The sequence below is a fragment of the Saimiri boliviensis genome, chromosome 11 (assembly GCF_048565385.1).
Source record: "Saimiri boliviensis isolate mSaiBol1 chromosome 11, mSaiBol1.pri, whole genome shotgun sequence".
NCBI classification, from domain to species: Eukaryota; Metazoa; Chordata; class Mammalia; order Primates; family Cebidae; genus Saimiri; species Saimiri boliviensis.
This window is the reverse complement of record NC_133459.1, coordinates 39,059,689-39,066,122: the sequence shown is the minus strand read 5'-3', so window position 1 is coordinate 39,066,122 and position 6,434 is coordinate 39,059,689.

The following is a 6,434-nucleotide window of genomic DNA, read 5'->3' as shown; positions in this document are numbered from 1 at the left end:
AAGTAGAAACTCAATTCCCCTGTTTATAATTAGGAAAAGGGAGATTTAGAAGTGTAACAGAAAGAGCATTGCACCAAGACAGGCCAGCCCCTTTGCAAAGGTTCAATACCAAACTGCACTTCTAGAATGCAGCCTGCGAGGAGAGTCTCACACCTGCTGCTGCTGACTCCTCTTTCAAATTTGGTATCTCTGGCAATCCTCTCCTCACCCTAATGGCCAGCTGGTTTAGAAATGTTTTGTTGGCCGGGCGTGGTGGCTCACGCTTATAATCCCAGCACTTTGGGAGGCCAAGGCGGGTGGATCACCAGGTCAAGAGATTGAGACCATCTTGGTCAACAAGGTGAAAACCTGTCTCTACTAAAAATACAAAAATTAGCCAGGCGTGGTGGTGCATGCCTGTAGTCCCAGCTACTCGGGAGGCTGAGGCAGGAGAATAGCTTGAACCCAGGAGGCGGAGGTTGTGGTGAGCCGAGATCGTGCCATTGCACTCCAGCCTGGGTAACAACAGCGAAACTCCGTCTCAAAAAAAAAAAAAAAAAGAAAAGAAATGTTTTGTTAATTTTTGTGCTTATTTACATCATAGCAATTAGGGTGAATTATTAACATCACTAACAAGTATCATTGTTGAGCTCTTATATTATTAGATGCTGTGCTAAGTGTCTGCAAACATTATCTCATTCTATCCCTACTACAGCCATGCAAAGTAGGTATTATCCCCATTTGTTATGTTAAAAAATAAAATTTCTGTCTCAACCTCACCTGTAGCTACTATCCCAAATTTTTGCTCCCTTTTATGGGAAGAAAATGTTGGTCTCACTTTGGCTTTTAGCTTACCACACTGTGCTCAGATTCCTGCCTCTCCAGTATCTGAGTCACTTGGTCCTTGGACCACATCTTTTTCTCTGGCTCCTCTCATATCTCATTCACGTTCATGGCTTTAAACTCTATCTATATGTCCCCAGTCCAGATCTCCCTGCTTAACTTGATCCATTGATCTAAATGCCTACTCAACATCTCCCCTTGGATGTCTGATAGGCATCTCAAATTTAACATGTCCAAAACAATTCCAATCTTCCCCTTCAGAATCCCCCCTCCTGTGATCTTTTCCATCTCACACAAGGGCAACTCCATCCTTTCAGTTACTTAAGCCAAATACACTGGAGTCATCCTCCACTCCCATTTTCTCTCTTAGACCCCACATCTGATCCATTGGCACCTCCTGTTGGCCTAGTCTTAAAAACATATCCACAGAATCTAGCCACTTACCACCTCGTGACTACCATTCCAGTCTAGCACCATTATTTCTTGCAGGAAGGACTGCAAGCATCTCCCAACTAGTCCCCTGCTTCAACCTTTGCTCAACATACAAGACAGAGTGGTCCTCTTAAAAATTCAGATATGTCACTTCTTAGCTCAAAGCTCTCCAGTGGCTTCCTACCCCAAGGAAGGGTGTGAATTCTTATAATGGCCTACAGGGCCCTGTAAAAATCTGGTGTCTGGAATGCTCTTCCCTCAGACACATCCCTAAAACACCTCCCTCCTCACTTCCTTTAGGTCTTGGTTCAAACATGACTTTCAGTGATATATTTTTGTGACCACCCTATTTAAAACTGCTGGCCAGGTGCGGTGGCTCACACCCATAATCCTGGCACTTTGAGAGGCCAAGGCAGGTGGATCACTTGAGGTCAGGAGTTCGAGACCAGCCTGGACAACATGGGATTTCAACATGGTGAAATCCCATCTCTACTAAAAACACAAAAATTAGCCAGGTGTGGTGCATGCCTGTAATCCCAACTACTCAGGACACTGAGGCAGGAGAATCACTTGAACCTGGGAGGCAGAGGTTGCCTAAGTGACAGAGTGAAACTCTATCTCAAAAAAATAGAATAAAATAAAATTGCAACTCCCACCCCCACCCCAAACACCTCAGCCCCTTTTTTTTCTCCAAAACATATAGCACCATTAAATCAATTTTAGTGTCTGTCTCCCCCATACTAGAATGCAAACTCTGAGAGGTGGAGGATTTTTGTACCTTTTGTTTACTATCTATTCCCCAGCACCTAGAGCAGCACTTGGTAGAGTGGGGATAGTTGGAGAAATACAGTCTCAGTCAACTTTCTTACCCAAAGTCTTACTAGTAAGTGGAACCTTGGATTATAGAGCCCTAGATAATCCGAATTATACTTTACCTGTTATGGACAATCATCCAGAGAGCCAGAAGGGAGCTCTGACTCAACCAAGGGCAGAGTAAGGCTTATCTGCTTCCCGAGTATTGGCAGTCCTGGCTTCACAGGTTTTTAGAACACACCAGGATATTTTCCTAGCTGTTCCTAGTCAACTGTTTAGGAAATCCTCCTCCCTGGAAACCATCCTGAATAACAGAGAAGAGCCCAAGGTTTCCTTATCCATATTGTCTAAATAGGACTATCCCATTTCATGATTATATTTGCCTTCCCACCAAAGTGTACTTAGCCTGACACACAGATACTTTCAAGTTGCTCATATCACTGTGGTTTTTTTTTTTTTTTTTTTTTCCAGAGTTCTTGTCATCCAGTGTGTCACAACCATCGATGAAGCCATCACGCTCCAACCCAGAGAACGGGGGCACCTCCCGGCCTTCTGCAGGGGCAGGCACCACATCAAAGTGAGCCAGCAGCAGGCAGGGCTGCAAGCTGGGGTCCGAGCTTAGGACAGCGAACAGGTGGCTGTACTCTCCCACGACTTCATGCTGGATAAAGCTGGTGCTGAGCACTGTAGGAAAGACTAGAGGCAAAAATGGCAGGGAGAGAAACCAGGATTAACAGTTTCCTTAGGTTTTTCTACCATGTTGTGCTTCCTGTCCCCCTTTTTTTTAAAAAAAAAAAAACAACATTCATCCTTCTTTAGGAAGCCTTCTAGGACAAAGCTAGTCTGATTCCTGATCTACCTGGACAATCTCTGAAATTTGTCTTCCCTATATTTCTTTCTTTCTTTCTTTCTTTTTTTTAGAAAGAGAAAAAGAATAATAAGAAAAAGAATAAAGAAGAGGAAGAGGGAGAGAGAATGGGGGTAGTGCTTTGTTGCCCGGGCTAGAATGCAGTCTAAATATGGGTATGCCTATAATTGTCCTTAATAATGGAGACATGAAAGAAAATGAGGGAAGAGAGTAACAAACAAGGAGCCAACCAACATTTCGTTTAAACTTCTAAGTTGATATGAAGTGGTACTGATAAGAGTGTATATTTTGTGTAAACTGGAGAGTTCTATAAATGTTAATTACGTTTACTTGTTCCAGATTTGAGATCAAGTCCTGGATATCGTTGTTAATTTTCTGTCTCATTGATCTGTCTAATATTAATGTTGAAGTCTCCCACTATTATTGTGTGGGAGTCTAAGTCTCTTTATAAGTCTTGTATGTCTGGGTATTCCTGTATTGGGTGCGTATATATTTAGGACCTTTAACTCTTCTTGTTGTTGCATTGATTCTTTTATCATTATATAATGTCCTTCTTTGCTTCTTTTGATCTTTGTTGCTTTAAATACTATTTTATCAGGGGCAAAAATTGTAACTTCTGCTTTTTATTTATTTATTTTTGCTCTCTGGTTAGTTGGTAAGTCTCTCTCCATCCTTTGTTTTGAGTCTTTGTGTATCCTTGAATGTGAGATGGGTCTGGATGCAGCATACAGTTTTAGTTTTTTGTCCAAATTGGCTGTCTGTCTTTGAATTGGGGAATTTAGTCAATTTAAATTTAGAATTAATAATGATATATGTGAGTTTAATACTGCCATTTGCCCATTAGTTGATGTAAATTCTTCATTATATTGATGTTATTTACTTTTTGGTATTTTTTAGAAAGGCTGATACTGTTTGTTCCTTTCTATGTGTAGTGGTTCTTTCAGAAGCTCTTGTAAAGCAGGCCTGGTGGTGATGAATTCTCTGAGTGCTTGCTTGTTCACAAAAAACTTTATTTTTCCTTCACTTATGAAGCTTAGTTTGGCTGGATGTGAAATTCTCGGTTGAAAGTTCTTTTCTTTAAGGATGTTGAATATTGGTCCCCACTCTCTTCTGGCTTGTAGGGTTTCTGCTGAGAGATCTGCTGTAAGTCTGATAGGCTTCCCTTTGTGGGTAACCTGACCTTTCTCTCTGGCTGCCCTTAGTATTTTCTCCTTCATTTCAACCCTGGTGAATCTGACAATTATATGCCTTGGAGTTGCTCTTCATGAGGAATATCTTTGTGGTGTTCTCTGTATTACCTGGAGTTGAATATTATCCTGCCTTACTAAGTTGGGAAAATTTTCCTGAATAATATCCTGAAGCATATTTTCCAGCTTGGATTCATTCTCTTCGTCACATTCAGGTACACCTATCAAGCGTAGATTAGGTCTTTTCACATAGTCCCATATTTCTTGGAGACTGCTCATTTCTTTTTATCCTTTTTTCTCTAATCTTGTCTTCTAGTTTTATTTCATTAAGTTGGTCTTCGACCTCTGATATTCTTTCTTCTGCTTGATCAATTCGGCTGTTAAAACTTGTGCATACTTCACATAGTTCTCGTATTGTGTTTTTCAGCTCCATCAATTCACTTATTTTCCTCTCTAAATTTTGTATTCTTGTTGACATTTCGTCAAACCTTTTTTCAAAGTTCTTAGTTTCTTTAGATTGTGTTAGAACAAGTTCTTTTAATTCACAGAAGTTTCTTATTATCCACGTTTTGAAGCCTGCTTCTGTAATTGGAACACACTCGTTCTCCATCAAGCCTTGTTTAGTTGCTGATGAGGAACTGGGATCCCCTGCTGAGGGAGAGGCGTTCTGATCTTGGGTATTCTCAGCCTTTTTTGACTGTTTTCTTCCCTTCGTTGTAGATTTATTCATCTGTGGTCTTTATAATTACCGTCTTTGTAATTGGGTTTCTGAGTGGACGTCCAACTTATTGATTCTCAGCGCCGAAATCTGAGCAACCCACTGCACCAACTAAATCAGCGGCGTTAAGATTGGTGGTGCTTTTCTGACTCTGCACCGAGAACCGACGCTCTGAGGTGCCGGCAAAGCCACCTCGCCGGTCACAAGAGTCGCGCTGGCGACCCGTGGGGCTCCTCCGCTGGGAATCTCCTGGTGCGTGAGCAACAAGAATTCATGTGAAGGTGTGGCGTCCTCTCGTTCTTTGCGTTTTCACTGGGAGCTACAATCCCGAGCTACTAGTGATCAGCCATCTTGGATCTCTCTCCCCACTGTGGTCTTAAAAGTTTCTGGATATAAGTTTTGGATTACAAATTCTCTGTAATTTTGTTTTGCCCTTAGAATAGAACTTAAGGCCCGTAAGTGGTAAATTAGCTTTCTGCTAATGATGGCAGAATACTCAAAACAGTCAAAGACACAGAAAGTATATAAGAACATGGCTGGGTGGGGCAGCTCACACCTGCAATCCCAGTATTTTGGGAGGCTGAAGTGGGGCAGATCACTTGAGATCAGTAGCTGGAGACCCAGCCTGGCTGACATGGAGAAACCTCGTATTTACTAAAAATACACAAATTTGCTTGGCACAGTGGCTTACACCTGTAATCCCAGCACTTTGGGAGGCCAAGGTGGGAGAATCACCTGAGGTCATCCTGGCCAACATGGAGAAATTCCATCTCTACTAAAAATACAAAAGTTAGCCAGGTGTGCTGGCGCATGCCTGTAATCCCAGTTACTCAGGAGACTCAGGCAGGAGAATCACTTGAACCCAGGAGGCGAAGGTGGCAGTAAGCCAAGATCGAGTCACTGTACTTCAGCCTGGGCAACAGAGCAAGAGTCTTAAAAGAAACGAAAAGAAAAGAAAAGAAAAAAACAAAAATTAGCCAGATGTGGTGGCACATGCCTATAATCCCAGCTACCCAGGAGGCTAAGGCAGAAGAATCTCTTGAACCTGGATAGTGGAGATTGCAGTGAGCTGAGATCACACCACTGCACTCCAGCCTGGGCAGCAGAGCAAGACTCCATCTCAACAAATAAAAAAAATAAAAATAAAAATAAGGCCGGGCACGGTGGCTCAAGCCTGTAATCCCAGCACTTTGGGAGGCCGAGGCGGGTGGATCACGAGGTCGAGAGATCGAGACCATCCTGGTCAACATAGTGAAACCCCGTCTCTACTAAAAATACAAAAAACTAGCTGGGCGTGGTGGCGCGTGCCTGTAATCCCAGCTACTTAGGAGGCTGAGGCAGGAGAATTGCCTGAGCCCAGGAGGCGGAGGTTGCGGTGAGCCGAGATCGCGCCACTGCACTCCAGCCTGGGTAACAAGAGTGAAACTCCGTCTCAAAAAAAAAAAAAAGAAAAAACAAATAATAGTAATAAAAATAAAAACCAAGTAGAAAGTTTCTGGCCAGGTGCAGTGGCTCATGCTTGTAATCCCAGCACTTTGGAAGGCCGAGGCAGGCAGATCACCTGAGGTCAGGAGTTCAAGACCAGCCTGACCAA